General features: G+C 47.3%; 2 protein-coding genes across 7 annotated transcripts in view; both read left to right on the forward strand.

Moving 5' to 3' along the window:
- The window catches only part of SCAF8 (SR-related CTD associated factor 8), a 187,847-nt gene extending 181,517 nt beyond the window's left edge, over nt 1–6,330 (forward strand). Inside the window, exon 23 of one of the 2 annotated variants that reach the window (XR_005062696.2) lies at nt 6,280–6,330. The gene's annotated coding sequence lies outside the window, so the exon portion shown is untranslated. The remainder of the gene's footprint in view (nt 1–6,279) is intronic. The other variant, XR_005062690.2, reaches the window with a different exon arrangement.
- Nucleotides 1–19,691, forward strand: part of TIAM2 (TIAM Rac1 associated GEF 2) — a 279,674-nt gene that overhangs the window by 60,341 nt on the left and 199,642 nt on the right. For 2 of the 5 annotated variants that reach the window (XM_073219788.1, XM_073219794.1), the window contains exon 1: nt 15,086–15,219. The exons of 2 other annotated variants lie outside the window; for them this stretch is intronic. The gene's annotated coding sequence lies outside the window, so the exon portion shown is untranslated. Of the gene's footprint in view, nt 1–15,085; nt 15,220–19,691 lie in introns of those variants that run through there. One more of the 5 variants, XM_073219790.1, reaches the window with a different exon arrangement.

Here is a 19,691-nt window from a genome sequence, read left to right on the forward strand (position 1 = left end):
ACCAATGATACTTTTGGAAATTTTGATATTGAAACACTGATAATGTTAACATTTAAAAAATCGTGTGCCTGTCACAGGCAGGGCACTGGTCTACACACCATGAGTAACTTCCCGTGACAGCCCAGTAAGGTAGGACGGCCCCCACTCAACACGTGCGGAGACTGAGGCTGCAGGGAGAGGAAGAAATTTCTCCAAAGTCCAGCAGCTAGAAAGTAAAGGAAGCAGAATTCCTGTCAGCTCCATTCGACTCCAAGGCTCAAGGTCTTAATGAGTTTCTGCCATGTTAATTCACTGTAAAAGGTACAAATATCTACTTTGGTTAATGGTTGATTAGGCAAGTGAGGACAGCTTTTGCACACAGAGCCCATGTTTTTGTTTTGATTGGCACTTTTCTGGTCACATATCCAATGCTCCCCATTTCCTTAGCAAGGACGTGAGAGGAGATGCTAAACACAGGCTGTTTACTTGTCCTCTTATTTGAAATGTTCTCTACTCCTAGTGTCTGGTGTCCTTGTCACCTTCTTTCCGTAACTGCTGAGTCAAGAGCTACATTTATCCCTCTCATTTAAATAACGTCTATATATTTTTGGAGTAATTGGAAAACAAAGCTGCACAAAGACAATATTAGGAATGTATTATGAGTGAGATTGTATTGCAGAATTAAGCTTCGCAAAATACAGCCTAGTTTCCTGTTTTCCCTTTGATTGAAGTTCTGGGTTAGGCTTTGATATTTTACAAAGTATTCTCGTGCCTTTTCTAATGGCGACTGAAACACGTTCAGATAGAGGCATGCCAGTCGGGCATCAAGCTAAGGCTGTAGCTGTTTGGAGGCTTCATGGCAAAGCCTGATGGGGAGTGGATGACTATGAACCCCTGGGCTGGGCTTGTTTGCTTCCCTCTTGGCTGATAGGATGCTGAGTATTAGGTTTAGCTGCTCCCTCTTCTTGCCCTGGCCCCCAAAATGGCCTGGAGTTGGATCAGCCTTATACTTATCATCCTCTGGAGTGGAATTTCCTCTAAGGTGGGAACCAAGTTTTATGTTTCAGGCACTTGTGCTGTCCTCGGCTCAGAGCACACACGTGTGAGTTGGTGAATGAATAAGCATGCGCTAACTGAGCAAATGGGAGATAAAATGCCTCTGGTTCTCAGTATCCTACTATTTTTGTGAACATGTTGCAGTAGAGGAATGTTTCAGCTCACAGTTGGGAACCCAGACTTTCAAAAAAGCTTCAGTAAAAGAATTGGAAACTTAGAAGTTTTCCAAGAAAAGGATTTCTTCACAAATAACTCAAAAATGTTGCTTGAACCGGAGTCCTTCTGGTGTTTTCCCCATTACCAAATTCTTGGTGCTTTAAGCTGGTGCTGAATCTGTCACCCTTGCTTGGAAAGTTGGAGCCCCGAGCAAGAGCCATGCTGGCATGGGTGCCAAACTCAGGAGAGCCCGATGCCTAAATGTAAATATCGAGACACAAATATCAAAGTTAATTGGGGTGGAAAGTTCAACAAATCATTTATGAGAGTAAACATATGGTAATGACATTGAAGTTATTTTTTTGGTGGCTTAAAAAGAAAATTACTAATTTTGTAGATAATAACATATCCCATAATGATCTGTGAAACTAGACCTTCCCATTTTGTTTTTCTTTCAAACGGGAAAGTGGTGTGATGGGTCTCTGCATGCTGGACATGGTCTACATGGCAACAAAGATTCATGGAAGCACCAGGGCCCAGAAGGGACTGTAAGACCCCCCGCGGTCTTTTCCAGATCTTGCACGTGGTGCCTGGGGACACCAGGCTGAGGTGTGGCCCATCAGGGGACATCCTAGAGCCAGCTGTAACTTTCAGATTATATTAATTGATATCTAGATCCAAGATCTTTCCTCCCCATCCAAGCAGAATTCTGGAAAGTGTCGGCTCTCAGCCCAGCTCTGCTGCGTCATTATAGAAGAGGTCACCAATTTGAAAATTCAGTCTGACTTTTGGAACATTGTAACATGGATGTGAAGTTTCCCCTCTGCCCTTCCGGCTACTGTGATCTCTCCTGCAGCCAGACAGGATCATTACGCTCTGCGTGTCCTCTTCCTGTGACATGAATCACTGCCTGTCTGTGAGGTGCACATCTCATCATGTCTTTGACAGCTTTGACTGGTTCTGTTTGTACAGGTTTCCCTTAGCCCTTGCTTTGGGGGACAGGAGACTTGGAGTTGAATCCTGGGTTCACTACTTCTACAAGCCATGACCACAGGACAAGCTAATTCTCTCCCTTAGATTTAGTTTTCTCATCTGCAAAACAGGGAGAATAACCTCCATGGGTTTCTACCTCCATGGGTTGATCTGACAATTAAATGAGATAGGACACACGAGAGGCTTGGCATGATGCCTGGTACCCTGCACCAACCTGATAAATGCCATCTGTCACCATTAGTAATGATACCCTTGCATAGGCCCAAGAGCTGATGCTGGGTCTTTCCTCATCAGGGGGAACTTCTGAGTACTCAGTCTGGCTTTGCTGGTGCAGCTGAGGCCTGAGGTCCTTTTTGCAGGGTCCCAGCCTGGGACCACAGTCTTGCTGTGGTGTCACCACTTTCTGCCACTTGTCCATATCACAGAGCCGGTGTGATGTGCCAGTAGGTTCATGTAATGAAGCCTCCAGTCACTTGCATGTGACAAGTTCTTACATTAAAGAGATCTAACTAACCTCAAGCTGCTCTTGTCCTTCTTTCCCCATCCGCATGCCCTCTGGAGGTCAGGAAGGAAAAACGTGCTGTGATCCATCCGAAAGTGAATACATCCAAGCAATGACTTTGCACAAGAGAGCAGGCCCAGCTGTGGCATTTAGAAAGTAGCTTGCGGCACCTGCCTTTCAGGACTTAGTCCCTGCCACCAAGATGGGGCATGGTATCAAATGCAGCTGGCAGTACCAGTGAGGTTCTCAGTGGCAGGGAGTGGTACAAAGGGAAATAAGGTGAAGGGAGAGGAAAGGTCAGGGTGGCTGGAGGGCTCAGGTCTGGAAGTGGCGGCCCTCAGTCTCAAGGATTCTCTGCAAACTGCTATCTTTGTGTTCTTCGTGTTGAAGAAAAGGACACTGTCAGTGCAAATCTGTTTTCCAGTGTAGAATAATTCCTTTGTTGGTTGACTTTGGTGGAAATTAAGGAACATTCATGCCAAATTAAAACAAGCAAAAATGGAAGCAAGTTCCAGAAGGTGGGGTGTTTATGAATCTCATGTTGAGATGTTCAATTTAAAACTGATCACCATGAGCAGGCCTTGCTGGCAGGCAAACATTTTCTAGTCTAATTAGACCCTGAATGCAATTCCAGGCTTAGTAATGTTTATATCCTGTTTTACACAGAGTTGATGCACTAAAAGTACAATTCTAACTTTCAGTGTCAAGAGTTTACATGAGAAATGTTTATGTTAATAATATTTTTACTAAAGTTGCATGAATACAGGGGTCCCAAGGGCTATGGGATGGGGACTTCCAAAGGCTCCAAAGTAGAGGGACTGTTCTCCAAGGTAAGGCACAGAGCCAGGCTGAAAATGGCCCAGCAGACTGGAAGAGGCCTCCGGGCTGAGACAAGGTGGACACAGCCTATGGAGTCCTCTTGATGGGAACCACAGTGGGGCTGGTATTAGCCACATTTACTGCAGAGACCAAGGGTGATGCCCAGGTCCAGGCAAGATGGACCCAGGGAAGACTATGGAGACTGTGCCAGTCAGATGTCCTTCACATCAGGCTGGCTCTGCCCTTGCTGTTAAGTCACCTTACCTCCAGCCTCCTCCTTATTTCACATCCAAAGAGAAGAAAAGGAACAGGGAACCATGGGGGACCTCTGAATTAACAAAATAATGTCCAAATAGGACCAGTTTTAAGTTGGAAGGGACTGAGTTTCTTTGGTGGTGAGATCTGGTGTCCCACCACTGCTATGTGTTGAGCTGTGTCTCCTCAAAAGACAGGTTGAGGTCCTAACTCCTGGTACCTGTGAATGTGACCTTATTTGGAAATGGGTCTTTGCTGATGTAACCAAGTTCAGGTCATTAGGGAGGGTCCTAATACAATATGACAGGTGTCCCTGTGAGAAGAGGAGAAAAGACACAGGCAGAGAGACCCGCAGGGAGGACGCCCTGCGATGGCAGAGGCAGAAGCTGGAGGAATGCGGCTCCAAGACACAGAACACCAAGGATCACAGGCAACCGCCAGGAGCTGAGAAAGACACGGAACAGACTCTCCCCTGGAACCTTGATAATACCGTGCCTCTGCTGACACTAAGTTGCGACTTCTAGCCTCCAGAACTATGAGAGAATACCTTTCTGTTGTTTAAAGTCTGTGGCCATTTGTTAAAGGAGCCCTGGCAAACTAATACAGCTCCTAACAGGAAATGGGGGCTGGTCATCTAAGTCAAATTCAGCTATGGAAAGAGATATGGTTCTATTTCTGTACCTGTCCTCATGTTTTACATTAAGCTCAGGCTTTTAGCCTGTGCTTACCTCACAAAGATAACCTTTCCTACCACATCCGGATCCAGGTGAGCCTGTGTCCTCGGTCTGCAGATCTGCCCCTCTCCACAGGGCTCCCCGAGTTCACATCCAGCATCCCTGCCTCACGTCCATCAATATTGCAAGTGCTGGGAGACTTTTGCTTTTCTAGTTCTTGTTGTGTTAAGCGAGCCTAACTGGGCTTGAGTCAGAGTTTACACCGACTGGGGAAACAGATGCAGTTTACAACTGTGTGTACTTTGCAGTAAAAAATAACTGGGATCAGGAAGGGAGTTACTGAAATTACTCAGTGCAGTTACAGTATTTTCTCCTATCAATGTGAAGCAGTAGAGTCAATCTGTTGGGATGATTGAAGGGCTCTGGGGTGGCCTCCTCAATGAAAGTGCCCTCATTACTTATATGAATGTCTGAGACTCCACCATGTATTCTCGTCCTTGGGCTCTCAAAGGCATCGTCAAATTTTCAATTAAACCATAAATATCCCTTGAGGGAGTTCACAGTTTAAGCTCTAAGCAACAGCCAATTGTTGTTTATTGTGTGATTTCTGTGCTGATACCTATAGGAGATACTGAGGGTAGAACAAGAAAGGTCACGGCCAGCTTCCCACTTTGGCCAGTGGTGAGGTCATCACAATAACTGACAGCCACAGTCAGTGAACATCCACGTGGTGACAAGGACAATTAACTTGGAAGTCTTGAACTATATTTTCAAAATAGGAGTTCATTAATAAATCTAAGAGTCCTGTTTTCCCCATGTAACTGGTGGTCAGGCCCATCCACTTTGGGTCAGCTGGTCACTAGCTCTGTGATCATGGGCAGGCTGCGTATCCTTTTAAAGCCCCAGGTTACCCCCATCTGTGAAATGGGACAATAGTGTTACCTACCTCAAAAGGTGGCTACAAGATACAATTGAAGCAAATTATCAAAGGCACTGAGTCCCTGGCTTGGCATAGAATAAACACTCAACATGAATCTGTGAATTTTCTCTCCCTAAGTTAGTATATAGTTGAGGTTCTTTATGCAGGTCTTAGGTTTGGGCTAAAATCATTTGTGTTGTTTCACAGAGTGATCCGGGGCTGTGTTGTTAATAGGAATCCAGCTCTCAAGTCTGTTAAAGAACAGTAAAGCCCTACGTTGGGCAGAGCCCACTCTGGGCCACATGTTATGTATTTTTAATGTTTGTAAATATGGCAAAGTAAATGAAGCATTTGGGTAAAAGAAATCCTGCAGTTGTTTTTACTTGTGTAACGGTACTAACTGCATGCTATACAAACACCAACTCATTTAGTTCCCATAGGATTACAGCAGTAAGTTCCATTATGATCCTTTATACATGAAGGAACTGAGGCACTGAGGGGAAGTCCTTTCCTGAGGTCACTAAGCAAGGATGAGGAGTGGGGCCAGGATGTAAGCCAGACATTCTGACTCCAGTGGGGCTGTTAATTGTTAATGCTGTGTTGTGAGTGTGCATGAATACGTGTGCATATGCACGTGGACACACACACACACACACACACACACACACACACACAGAAGCTTCTTTTCCTAGTCTGTTTACATCACTTCCCTTGCAAATGTCTGAGGGTCAGAGCTGCAGGGACATCTCCTAGTGTAAGCACCTCTGGGATGGTGGAGAGTGCTATGGCCAGGGAAGGAAGGGGGCTGGATTGTTGGGAGAGAGGAGCCCCTGCTAACCGTGCTGTACTTTCTGGGGGGCAGAGATGGTTAGGAAGAGTTGCCATGGCTGAAGAATTCTGACCACATCCCTTATCTCCGCCCTCAGATGAAGAAGCCGACCGACCTGAGACAGTGAGGAAGAGTTATCAGCGGCCAGCTCTCAGATGAAAGGGGAAATGAGGAAAAAGGAGATTTCCAGAACCCAGATACATCAAACGTGGTAACAGAGGAGCCTACTGTGACAGAGGGAAAGAAGGATGAGATTCCTGCCTGTGGAAGCCAAGCGTTCAGTTGCCACATCCCCGAGCAGGGCTTTGCAAAATGTGCGTGCACAGCATGAGGCAAACGCAGCTCCCCAGGGAGCAGATAGCCCCTCGGCCTGGGGGCAGCCCTGGAGTGCCACTGACGGTCCAGGTCCTGGGTCAGCACAGTCACAGTGACGCCCCGCCTGCGGTCCACTGTCTAGTTAGGGAGTGGACGACAGGAGAGGACGGTCGTGACGTTACAGAAGCACAGAGCTGGTCCCACCCCGACAGCCCCTGGATGATGTTGGCATTGTGCCAGGTTCCCAAAGTGAGGGGCCACCAGGAGTTTGGGGCAATTATTTGGGCAGAATTGATGGGCTTGGTCGTGGAACAAGAGAGGTTTGCAAACTCTTTTGGGAAGTGACACAGAGAAGCCTGGAGACCAGCTGGTGGTGGAGCCCAAGTGGTTTGGGCCCTGGGGCTGCTGGCCAAGGCAGGGAGCAGGGCCGAGGGGGGCAGAGTCTCGGGAGGCACCAGAATGGAGGGGTAGGTTGCATCAAGGCCTGGGCCCTGGGGAATCATTCTCTCTTGGATTTTTTTTGGTCTTCCTACTAGTATTTTTGTAGTGATGAAACTGTTGGATTGGACATGAAATAGGAACAAAATGTAACTTTCTGTGGGGGTAGCAGGTGGGGAAGAGCTGGAGGGGTGGTGGGCTGTGAGGCTGTGGACCACGTGGGTGACTTGCAGACTTACTGCTTGTTCATTTACTTATTTTTAGCAGGCCCTGGTAGACGTTCAGGCTGATGGTTGTCTCCCGGCCCCCTCAGTCTGCTCACCTGGCCCTTGGGACAATGCTGGGAGACACAGAAGTCCCACTAGTGCCTCCTCCGGATGGCTTGCTTCTCATGACCTCATCGCAGCCAAAAGGAGATGCAGTTCTTAACCACTTCCTTCTGCAGTAGGTCAGCTTGGAATGCCCTTGCGTCTCAGGGTGAGCAGGTAGCAGGAGGGGCACTGCTGGTTGATAAGAATGTGCATCAGGGGTGGGTGCACTTCTCAGCTGCCTTTCAGGTTGAGGTAGGACTCTGCACCAGTTAATCATATCCTCTTATGGAAAATTGTACTTTCACAAATAAATTTTCTCGAACATGTGACAAATTGGATCAACTTATTTAAAAGGATTCTAAATTGCTGTATACATTTTCTTACGGCATTGCTGGCCAGGAGTCTGTATTTGCAGATGACAGACAGAGAAGGACGGTCTGTGGGGTGAGAGGTAAAAAGTACAGCAGCCCCTGCCCTGGGCTTCCGTTTAGTCTCCTGTTCTCAGGGCTGCTTGTTTAAAACAAGCTATCTGTTTTTATTAGGGAATTCCACAAGGGGAAGTGTGTGTGCTGAGACTCCCATTCCAATGACATGGAATAATAAAGTATGCAAACACAGTGCCTCAACCCTTCTTGGGAGACGGGGATGGAAGGTGGGGATGAGGAAGGCAGCAGATTATTCCAGAGGCTTAAAGAGTAGACGGCTCTGTTTTCTTTCTTCTTTTCCCTTTCACAAAAATGGTAAAATATAAATATTTTTAAAGTTCTTCACACAATAGCTGGGAAAAATTGTGGACAGAAAAATTTCATTAATCCTGTAATTTTGGGCAACCACTCAGGTGTTGATAGTAGTTCTATAATAATCCAGAAGAGGAAATATTAATGTCAAAAATGATTTTTGATTTTTTTAAATGGAAACCTGTTTTTTATAGTGTAATGATACAAATCTAACTTCTTATAGAAAGGTTATATATAGTCCTCTAGAAAAGTAGCTCTAATTTAAAAGCCTGAAGTTTGGATTTTAAAGCTTATGGCTTATAGCTTCTAATTAGAAGGTTTGGATAAAAAAACAAACAGCCCAAAAGTTCAGGGTATTATTGCTCCAACTTAAGACAATAGAGATTCATTAATTCACCTGTTAATTCAGTAAGTACTTATGTACTAGACACAAATCTTGAAAACAAGATTTTTTTTTCCTGTATGACACCATTTCTCCATTCTATCATTAAAGGTTATAAATTCTTTTTTTTAAAAATGCAATAGTAAAAGGCTGTTTAAAGGATCATAAGTCTGACATGCAAATATATCTATTGCATATACACATAAATAGCTGATATATGTGACTCCTTTGATAAATACTTACTGTAATTGTTATGTGATACCCTAAGACTTTCTTTTTTCTGTTGAGATACATTGGACTAAGAAGAAATTGGCAAGCACAAAATCTGAGCTCAGGGTCAGGTTTTAGCTCACTTAATGCCTAGCTTTGAAACCAAAACCTCAAAATTATGTATCATCCCCAAATTATAACTATTGAGGGGGTATAAAACAGTGAATATGTACCTATTCAACTGCACACCAGTATACCTCACCAGACTTCACAGCTCTGCTCAGGTGGGGAAAGCTGCTAGTTCTAACATGCAGGTGGAAGTCCACTCTCTAGGTAAGTTAATTTAAAAAATCACTTCCTTCTACAGGACCCGTCCATCACCAGATGGCTCCACACCAACAATCCTCAACCTCAAATGTGGCTTAAGCTATCTTTGTCAGCAAGCAGAAATACAGCGGGTTTTTCTTTCTTCCAACCCACTTAGAACTGTGACCTCCAAACCCCAGAGTCCAATACTTCCCATAAGAAGCAGCAATGGCACTTAAGTAACAGAAAATTAGGGAGGCTGGGATGTTGGGTGTGACTGATTGTCCGTAATGAATAGTGTTGGGAGGAAGCCAAAGGAATTCAGGGAGAGTCCGACCAGAGAGGGTGCCGTGAAGTCCAGGAGCAAGTTCGGTGGGATGAGGGGATTGAGAAAGGGGAACATAGGGCCGTAAAGAGAAGCGTGAGAGGAAATGTGCACTCATGTTCTGTATGTTTTGCATTTCATTTAAAGCTTTGTGTTGACTGGACATCTTTAAGGTGTATAACAGTATAATAGGTACTTTATTTTGAATCAAAAAATATTAACATACATTTTCAGATACACTTATCAGACTAACTGTATCAATTACCAGAAATGAAATAGACTTAAAATAACATCAGCTTTATCATCTTACAACAATGTCATAGGCAATTTTTTTCAAGGATGTATCTTTTGAGGGTGAGGTCCGTTGTTCAGTCTTTCACTGCGTCTTGGAGGACGTTCGCATATGAGTTACACAGGAGCCAGACTCAAAACTCACTCACCAATGTCAGCGTGCTCGCTGCCCAGGGGGCCGGGGACCTCTGTCTCCCCTTTGGAGATGCCAGAAATGGTCCAGCTCAGGGACGGAGTCAGGACAGCATTCCCCCTGGCCAAAGGGATTCTCCATGCGGTTAAACACGGTTTCAGATCTGGCATCTTGAGCAATCTTCTGCACAAGCATAGACGTCTTCTCTGCTCGTGATCCTACCAGGAAGCCTTCCATTTTGCAGTATTCCTTCAAAGATATAGAAGTTACCTCAAGTGACTTGTCATTGGGAAGGTAAACTGATCTAATGAACCGAAGAACACGTGCTCCACGACTACCTCTCAGCTGCACGCCGTTCCCACATGCAAGTGTGTGTACAGAGCAACGGAGCGGGACTCCGGAGCTTCGGGTCAAGCGCGGCTTTTTGGAGGAGTGATTCCAAGCCCTCCACCTTTCGTTTTCCAGAAGTATGAAAAAAATGCAGTGGGATGAATCACGCAGGCTTCCAAGCAGCTCGCTGAAAGATCCGCTTGTATTTGGCCGAGCGACCTTCGGAAGAGAGAGACGCGGCCTCCCTCTAGAAGCCTCGACCTCTCTGCCGTTAGCCTGACCCACTGGTAGAGGTGTCCGCCTGTGCGGGAGCGACAGCGGGACCTGACTCAGCGCGGCCTCTGCCTGTTCACCAGCTCCCGGGGCACTGGGAGGGGGGCTGCATGTAGCCTGCAAAGTTCTGGGCGTGAAGTAATAGAAAAGCACTTAGGGGAAGTAGCCATTGCTGGAATCCTCATTTTCGCCCACAAACAGGCTGTTAAAACTGCATTTGAGCTCCGTGGAGATAGGTATTTAAGTGCAGTCATTGCCGACTGGTATTGCCACGGCGTGCATGTGTTTTACATCATTTCTGTAGCTGGTGGAGCTCTGGCTGAGGCAGAGTTAACCGCACAGGAAGACTGTCTTCCTTCAGGTGCCCGGAAAGAGGAGAGGGCAAAAACTACAACTTAAAAAAAAAAAAAATCTACCACAAGGGGGAAAGATGTTCTAAGAAAACTCTTCTGATGTAGGACTCAGGGGCAGGATGACTTGTTTGTTGAAGCCATTGGCTCAGTGTCCTGCTTCCAGAAAGTCCAGCAAAGGACTGGAAAGACTTTGGAAACAAAATTCAATCCCTCAAACACATTCAATGTGTCAGCAAATATACTCGGTTTCCAGGATAAAGAGATGAATCGGGCATGATTCTTTTCTTCAAGGAAATTAGATTTCGGTCATTTAAGTATGAAGATTCTGTAAGAGAATATGACAAAGGAGTCATTCCTAGGGGTTACAGATCTTATTATGTCTAACTTTCCAGAAAATCATAGGATACTGTAGCCGAAGAGTGTTGATGGCTATGAAGGGAGTGGGTGGTGAGGAAAGTGGTGCTGCCTTTTTTAAGCCTTTGGGCTGTTCCTGGCTCTGTCAGGCTGGAAACTAGTGTTTATCTTTGGGAGTGGATTTGCTTTAACTGGGCCTTTGGTTGTTCTACTGGGAAGCTGATCCTGGTTTATAATGAAGAAACCAGCATAACTGGCAGGTTGTCCCCACCTCCCTGGCTCCCCTTCTTGGTTCTCTTTGCTGATCCAACCCCACCTTGGGAGAGCTCTCTCTTCATCCACTGTCTTACCCCGGGCATGCCAGCCATGCTGAGGGTTGTGTACTTTATTTCTGTATGCCAGGTGTTTCTCAGCGTACATCTCCAGGTCCGACCTCTGCTCTGAACACTAGTCTCGAATACTCTCCCCATATCCCTCCCAAATGTCCCCTTCAGTCTGTTCTCGACCTGCAGCTAGACTGCTGTTCAAAACCCTTCAGAGGATTTTCATTGTTCAAAGGATAAAATCCAAAATTCTTAACATGCCTACAAGAGCATGCATGACTGACTCTTATTTGCTTCTTTGGCCTCATCCCTGTCTTTCTGTCCTTTCTCCCTTTCTTCAGAGGGGCCTAGCTCTTTCCCACCTCACAGCCTCAAATTAAATCCCCTTTATTTGGAATGTTCCAATTCAGTCATCCTTCAGAGTTCAGCTAACATGTTGTCTTCTCAGGGGGCCCTCTCTAGTCCCTTAGAGCCATATTAACTCTCCTTATTGTATGCTCTGCATCTTTAGCAGTGACGTAAAAAAACTGTTTGTAAAATTATTTGCTTACTATCTATCTCCTGCAGACTAACAATTACACAGATTACATCCCCACTGCCTGGTAAGGAGCCAGGTGCTGAGTAGATGCTATATAAATGGACAAATAAATGAGTAAGTTTAGGTACTGGGAGGCTAAGTTTCTCTTCCTGACATAATGTGATTGTTTATCTTTACTGTAGACAGAGCTGCATCAGCAGATTTACTTATTTTACTAAGGTATCATTGATATACAATCTTATGAAGGTTTCACATGAGCAACATTGTGGTTACAACATTCACCCATGTTATCAAGTCCGCCCATACCCCATTGCAGTCACTGTCCATCAGCCTAGTAAGATGCTATAGAGTCTTGTCTTCTCTGTGCTATACTTCCTTTCCCGTGACCCCCCTACATTATGTGTGCCAATCATAATGCCCCTTAATCCCCTTCTCCCTTCCTCCCCACTCACCCTCACCACCCCCTTCCTTTGGTAACCGTTAGTCTCTTCTTGGAGTCTGTGAATCTGCTGCTGTTTTGTTTCTTCAGTTTTGCTTTGTTGTTATACACCACAGATGAGGGAAGTCATTTGGTACTTGTCTTTCTCCGCCTGGCTTGTTTCACTGAGCGTAATACCCTCTAGCTCCATCCATGTTGTTTAGCAGATTATTTTTAATTTAATGGAGTGGAACTAAGAGTGAGAATGCAGAAAAGCTTCGCTCTCGCTAGACCCTGATGGCACTGCAGCCCAGACTCTGGTGTGGCTAAGGAGAGAGATGCCCTGTAGGGAGCTCTGTGGACTGTTTCTCATTTTTGGGACAATTATTTGGTTTTAACTGTTTTCTTTTCCCTTCTGTAATTCCCTTCTATTTCCCCAAGCCTTCTGTTAAAATTTCTGACACTCACAACTTGGAGTCTATGCCTTCACTTGGGGCAAAGCTGTAGGAGAAACTGCCAAGAGACAACTTGCAGCCCAGAGAGTGGCACCAGGAACCAAACGGCCAGCAGGGAGAGGCTTGCAGAAATGACAGTGTTCGTCTGCATTGTGCAGGCATGTTGTAGGAGGGGAAACTGGACAGTGCCTGGACTTTCTGAGGTTACAAAGTGTGCCAGTTATGGACTTATTGCCTGGCAGCTCCGAACTCATACTTCTTTGCCTGCTCTGCAAAAATGAATCTGGGCCCTTTATATGATGTCCTTTGCCAGCTAGCTGGTTAAGCTTTTCAGTAGAGGGTGTGGGAGAGACACTGTGGCAGCAGGAGTTCTACCTGCCGGTTGCCATGCTCTTGCTCAGCTGGCTCCTTTATTTTGTGTGGTTTCTCCTGTGCCAGGATACTGCAGCGCAGGGCAGCCAGCAGCACCCAGTGGCCACCAGCAATTTGGGTGGTTTTGAGGTGATCAGCTTTACTCAGTCTCTGGAGGGTAGATTATTAGCAAGCTTCAGAGGGTGGATCTCCAGCAAATCCACTGCCGTGGTATCCCTGTGATTTGTCACCATTAGTGAGCCGTGGCTGAGCCCTCCTGCCAGAGTCTGGGGCTCAGCCTGGGGTAGGGGATGCTCACCCTTGGGTGCTCTGCCTCAGCCCTAGGGGTAGTGGCTGTTCCTTAAATCCTTACATCTGCTCTTCCTATTTTAAGTTCTCTTTACTTCTTACTAGTTAATTTCTTGTTGCCCCAAGTCCTGTAGTGGTTAACAATTCTTTATATTAAACTTTCACTGTTTAATTGCTGTGTGATTTCTTCACCCTGATTGGACCTGGACTAATAATACACATGGGATGGGGGCTCAGATTCTGATTACTTGGCTTTTAAGGGAAGGGGTCCCTAAAAGACTGGGGGAGTTGGAGACATTTGGGTTATGAGTTTTCCAAATTCATGTAATGAACATATTCCTTGCATAACCAGGAAAAATAAATAAACATTTGAAAACAGTGTAGAAAAATGCCATACAAAAAGCAAGGGGGTAAAACATACAAAAAAGACCCCAGTGTGGTTAGGTCTGTGGCAGAAATAAGCAATTTGCTAAGGGGGGGAAGCTCCTTAGAGGAAGTGATGCTTGAATTGAGTGCTGAAGGGTGTGTGGGTGTGTGTGTTGGGGGATGCATTTTCCCAGGCAGAGTCCAGGGTGCACCTGCAGAGAGGGCCAGGGAGAGCCTCCCTAGTGGCAAGGGGTCAGTCACCAGCTCAGCGTGTGCAGGGCCTGTGGTGGCAGAAGGGGAGAGCCAGGTCTGTCTGATCAGAGCAGACCCTAGGGCTCCATTGAAAAACTGTGGGTGTGTGTGGGAGATGACGCTGTTTCTTTTAGGCTGTGGGCAGCTGTGAGAATCTTCCTCACTCATCCCCACCATCGCCAGTCATCTGGGAGCTTAACAGACTTGGGGCCCTGGCCGTCCTGCTGTGAAATTCATATGTGGCCTGTGCACAAGACCGCATTTCCCACCTGGCTGCTCCCAGCCAATGGCGGGGATAGACAATGGAAACTAGGCACGTGGGTTCCCAGGAGAAGTGGGGCTCCTAGAATGGGTAACTAACGGAGTGGACTTACTGATGAACTTGCCTAGTCTGCAGGGAAGTTAGGGCTGCTTCCCTATCTCCTTAACTGGGGTCAAATGTGCGTCAAGCCTGGCCCCCTCGCACCTCTTGCCATGTCGTCCCAGAGCCCTTCCCCTAAGGAAATGCTTCCACATCTAGTCCTGTCTGGGCGCCTGCTCCTCGTAGGAGCCACGGACCACAGTACAGCATGCGTGTAGTACGCACGGACCACGGCACAGGCCCTCCTCCCCTCCCCTCTCCGGGGGTGGCCCCGGAAGGGCAGGGGCAGAGACTGCAGGCACACGGCCTCATTCCTGCCCCTGAGCGCCCCCTGCTCGGCCTCCGGCCCGCTGGCTCCCCAGGGTCTGAGAAGCCCCGCAGCTTCTCCGTCGGGAAGTCCGAGCCCTCCGGGACTCTCGGGGCTCCACTCCAGCGCTCTCCTCTCTCCTCGGGAAGGGAAGGGAGTAGCAGCGTCTCCTGCCCGTTCCTGGCCCGGGGCGCACCCCGGACCCGCCTCCCAGCAGCGGCCCCGCGGAGGGCATTGGGCCTCCCTGAAGCCGCCTCCGCGCTGGCGGGCGGCGCGCCGACCCCCGGGGGGGTTCCCTCGGCGTGTGCTGGGCTCGGTTTCCGTGCGCTGGGCCGTCCCACCGACGGCGCCGGGGGCGCGGGCGGGGCGGGGCGGCGGGGCGGCGGGGCGGGGCCGGGGCCAGGGGAAGGGGCCGCGCTCTCGGCGCCGCGGGCGCGACGCGCAGGACGAGGGGCAGCGCGACCGCCCAGGCTCCCCGCCCGCAGCGACCCAGCCACTCCCCGGCCCGGCGCCGCCTGGCGTCCCGCGGGGCCCCGCGCGGGGGGACGGCCGTGTCGCCGGGCGGAGGCTCGTGCCCCGTGCCCGACGCGCCCGCCAAGGTAAGGGAGCAGCGGGGCGGCGGGGGGCGGGCGCCGGGCCCCTTCCCCGGGCGCCGCTTCCCCCGTTGCCCCGGCCCGCCGGCTCGCCGCTTTGTCTCCCGCATCCTGGTCCCCATCCCGGGCGGTGAGCCGGGAGTCGCGGCAGCGGCGCACAGGGCGCCCCGGCCCCACGGGGGTGCAGCGCCCCGGGCGCGTCGGTCTGTGCAGCCGGGCCGGGCGGAGGAGGCACTTCCCAGCGCTCTGCCGCGAGGGGCCGGTGCCTGCGCGGCGCCCAGCCCAGGCCTCCCGCGCCCCGGTCCCCCCTGAGCCGCGAGAGGTTCGGGCAGCCGAGCCCGCGGCGGCCGCTCCGCCTGCAGAGGCGCGCGGTGCGGGCGAAGTCCGGGGGCCGGCCGGTGGGCGCCGGGAGCAGGGAGCGGGGCCCCGCCCGGCCTGTTCCGGGGTGCCGAGGGGCCAGGTTTCTGGGACAGCCGACACGTTGTGTCCCCAAAGGATCATATTGACCAAAAGCAGTTTAGGAAGAAAAGAGCCCATTCTTGCCACAACGGCCTGCTGACCGCGCCGTAAAGGGGCGGGAGGAAGATTGCACGGCGTTAGTTTATCTTGAAGAAACGGTGAAACTTGATATTGGTGCGCTTCCATGCCCCGTCTTACCTTTTTAAATAGCGAAGTAGAGTAACTTTCTTTAACTGGGGAGAGGGGAAGGCTACTGGGTCCTGAAGATAGTTCCATTCTCGGGAAGGCTTTCCTGCCTTTCCTCTGGAGTGGCCTGTGAAAGGTGGCCTGGTGACACTTGAAATCTTCTAGGCAGCCTTGGGTCGTGGTAAGACCTTTATTTACTATGTGGCGAAGTTCTTGGGGTTCTCTTTTTAGGCTTGTTCCCCCCTTTTGCCCCCTGTTCCTCAAAAGCTGCTGACATAATTATTTTAACGGATAGCACCTGGCTATCTCCAATTGCCTCTCCAGTAGTTTAAGCCGGAGTGTCTCCACATTTTTAATAAGTCTTCCAAGTTTCTTACAGGTGCAGACCATATGCTATGTATTTTTCAGGCCTAGGCTCTGAATGAAAAGTGGGCTTAGAATTTGAGCGTGACCAACAGAACTTGTGTATATACACACTTGAAAATATTTCCTGATATTCTGTATGGTTTTTATGTTCCAGAAATGAAGTGTCAAGATTGGTGTAGTTTTAAAGGCAATTTTCTTTTCCATTGTGGAATTTGCCTGCTCAGTTTATAGGATAAGACTTGTTTTAAGGTATTGGAGATTTTTGTGATTGGTAAATGTAGAAAATATGACAAAGTATAATGGAAGAAAAGTTTATTATTTACAGTGGCAAAACAAGCCCCTTATTAATGATCTTACATTCAGGTTTCAACACCTTCACATGCCATATAAGATGCTTCATAAGCTTGCCCCTGACTGTCTTTTCAGTCTCTTCTGACTATTCCCAGGTCTCCCTCCCACTCCCCACTCAGACACAGGCACATACTCACTGCCAGACACATCAGACTACTTCCAAGTTGTCATTTCCAGACCTCTCTCTGGAATGAATGAACATTGGCTTATGCTGTTCTTACTCCACTTTCCATCTGTTGATTACCCACAATTCATTCATGCGTCAGTCAAATACCATCTCTAGGAGTCTTTCCTTTCCCATTATCTCTAGGCAGTTCAGCTCTTTCTCCTTTAGTAGTCAGTGCCACTACTAGAACATGATTTCTGTTTTTACACCTCTGGCCATGCCACCTGGTATAGTTGGGCAAGTTGTCACTGTACAAGGTCATTCTGTCCAATGGACAAGTGGAGGCTGAAATCCAGTTTGCCTCCATTTGTCCATCTCCCTGGTGCACTTCTTTCCACTGGACAGGGGTACCTTTTGTAATTCACCCAAAGGAACAGTAACAGGCTACACCCTGCTTCAGTCTCTCTCCCTGCTAGTGTACTCAGCACCCATCACAGAGACTGATGGAGCAGGACCTCAATTAATGTTCCTTGAATGAGTGAGAAAAGAAAGGAGTATTTCTCCTGAACTCTAGAAAGAAACCAGAGTTTGGGAACAGATTTCTCCTTTAAGTCAGTATAGAGCAGCGTGCTTTACTTGCTCTATCTCATGTCTAGCTGTTCAGGTGATTCTTAGATGTCTTCTGTTTGATTGCAGGGAAGAATCTGGGAATGTGAATTCATGAGTGGGTATCAGAGATATGTGCCAACATGTGTTTGGCCTCCACAGCTAACTACCTTTCAAGGCACTATGGTTTACAGGTCCAGTCATGATTTGCTGAGAGAGATAAGTGTGTCAGAATCTTGAAAGTAAGGCCATTAAGAACTTTGCTAGCATTAACATGTGTTAATAAATTGGATGAAGAGCCATTTCATGTACAAGAGCTTAAGTCATCCTTAAGTGACATATTGCAGAATTAAACTAAGAAAAGAAGGCTTTGAATGTGATTTATTTAGGTTCTCCAATGAGATCAGCATTTAAGATCACAATTTATACATGAAAATGTTGGGGCAATTTGCAAGCTTAATTGGCTAGAAGATTCTCTAAAAATGCTCCAAATTTGTATTAATTTAAAAAGTCTAAGAGTTTGTGGGGGCAATCTGGAGGCATTTCCCCAAGTACAGTCAATACATGAATCATCTCATAAAAATATATAAAATTGTGGTGTAAAATCATATACTTGTAAATGTTGAAAGAATTTGCCAGTTGTATGGAATCCTGGAATCTCGAGAATTCATAGCCTAGAATAACTTTCAAGATATTATGGACCAATTTTCCCATTTTATGGGCAAGCAAACTTAGCACCAGGGACTTGTCCAAGGGCTACAGAGCTTATGTAGGAGTGTAATATGCTGTCAGATTTTCTGGCTTTTTTCATTGCTTTATTTATTGAGGGGCCTTTAAAAACAGCCTTCTGTATCTTCCATCATTGGCTTCAGTTGGGAAATCTTGAAGGTGTAGACTAATTATAATTTTTCAGAGACAGGGAAGATCCCAGCAGCAAACATGATCCCCTGTGCAAAATAGGCACGTGATAAATGTTTGCTGACTAAAGGAATAAATGAATGAGCAAGTTGATAGCTTACTTAAAATCACTATTGGATACAGCACAAACCAAAGTCCTTTGGAGTCCATGATAGTGGAATTTGGCCTTCATATTCCTTAAATGCAATAAAAGTGTTGGACAAAACTTAAGGAAGAGATCGGAAGGAATTGTTTTCCATAAAAGAAGCCAGAACTTCTGGCAGAAAGGCATCCTAGAAAAACTCAGGATTTGGGATTAGTAGGTCTGTCCAAAAACTAGCCTTGATTCTGCAAGCCTTAAATGTCACAAGCCTCAGTTTCTTCCTGTGAGGAGAAACTTAAGTCTTTCTCAGAGTTGTTAGAAGGGTTGAAAGAGCTCACATGCTTTGTGAAGGTGCTTTGCAAGCTTTGGAACACCAAATGGTAACAAGGTGAATGAGAATCTGTGGCTGGAAGTGCCTACCAGGCACTGTGCGGGGCTCCCCGTGTGCATCGTCCTCTTTATTCCTCTGAAGAGAGTAGCAGGGCTTTGGCACAATGAGGAGGAAACTGAAGCCTAACAATGGCCCCTCCACACTAAACAGATATTTAGGGAGTCCCTATAATGTATCACATAATCAAATGTGAACTTCAGAAAGAGAGAACTTCAAGCAGAGAAGAAAGGCAAGTGGTGTTCAGTGACATAAAAGGAAATCATTTTACTTTTAGGCAGAGGAATGATTTGCATTTTAGACTGGTCCCTCTTTAGACTGGGTGACTGGATTTAGGAAGCAAGGCTGGCAAGAAGAGGGCCAGGTGTAATGGTGCAGTGGTGATAGAGTCGTGGAGACAGACAAGGGGAAAGAGTCCTGAGCTATAAAGAACGTGGAATAGACTTGGTGAGCCGAAGAATGTGGAGGGCACTGGGTAGTATGTCCAATAAGGATGTTCACTGATCTCAGCAATGCAGAAGGAGAAGGCTGGGGACCTGTGAGGGCCCCTTACCCCAAGTTCACAGTTAACAAACTTAAAAAACTGAAATTTGACTCAGGTCTGTCTGATTCTATGTTCCTTCCTCTCTTCCATCCTGTCTCCACTGTTAGCATATCTGTGATTGTAAATGAATCAGCATTTTAATACAAAGCTAGAATTTAATACAAGCTAGAATTCAAAAGCTTTTGTTTTTGAGTTAGCTGTTCAGAATTTTAAGAAAGAACGAAAGTGCCCAGTCTGAGGCCCTTCTATAGACTAAGGCCAGGAGATATGGGCTGGTGCCCCGAGGAGGTCCCCTGCCAGGAGCGTGTGATGTATTTCCTATCTTGGATTCCGTCTGGCTGGAGATCCAGCCCACTGCTCTCCAGGCATTCTGTCAAGCTGGAAATCGGTCGGCTTTGTTTCCATTTATGAGGTTTGTAGATTGAGTAACAGAATCTGGACTTCAGCTTTCACTGTGTTTTCATGGTGTTGA

This window comes from Manis javanica, chromosome 13, assembly GCF_040802235.1.
Source record: "Manis javanica isolate MJ-LG chromosome 13, MJ_LKY, whole genome shotgun sequence".
Classification (NCBI taxonomy): domain Eukaryota; kingdom Metazoa; phylum Chordata; class Mammalia; order Pholidota; family Manidae; genus Manis; species Manis javanica.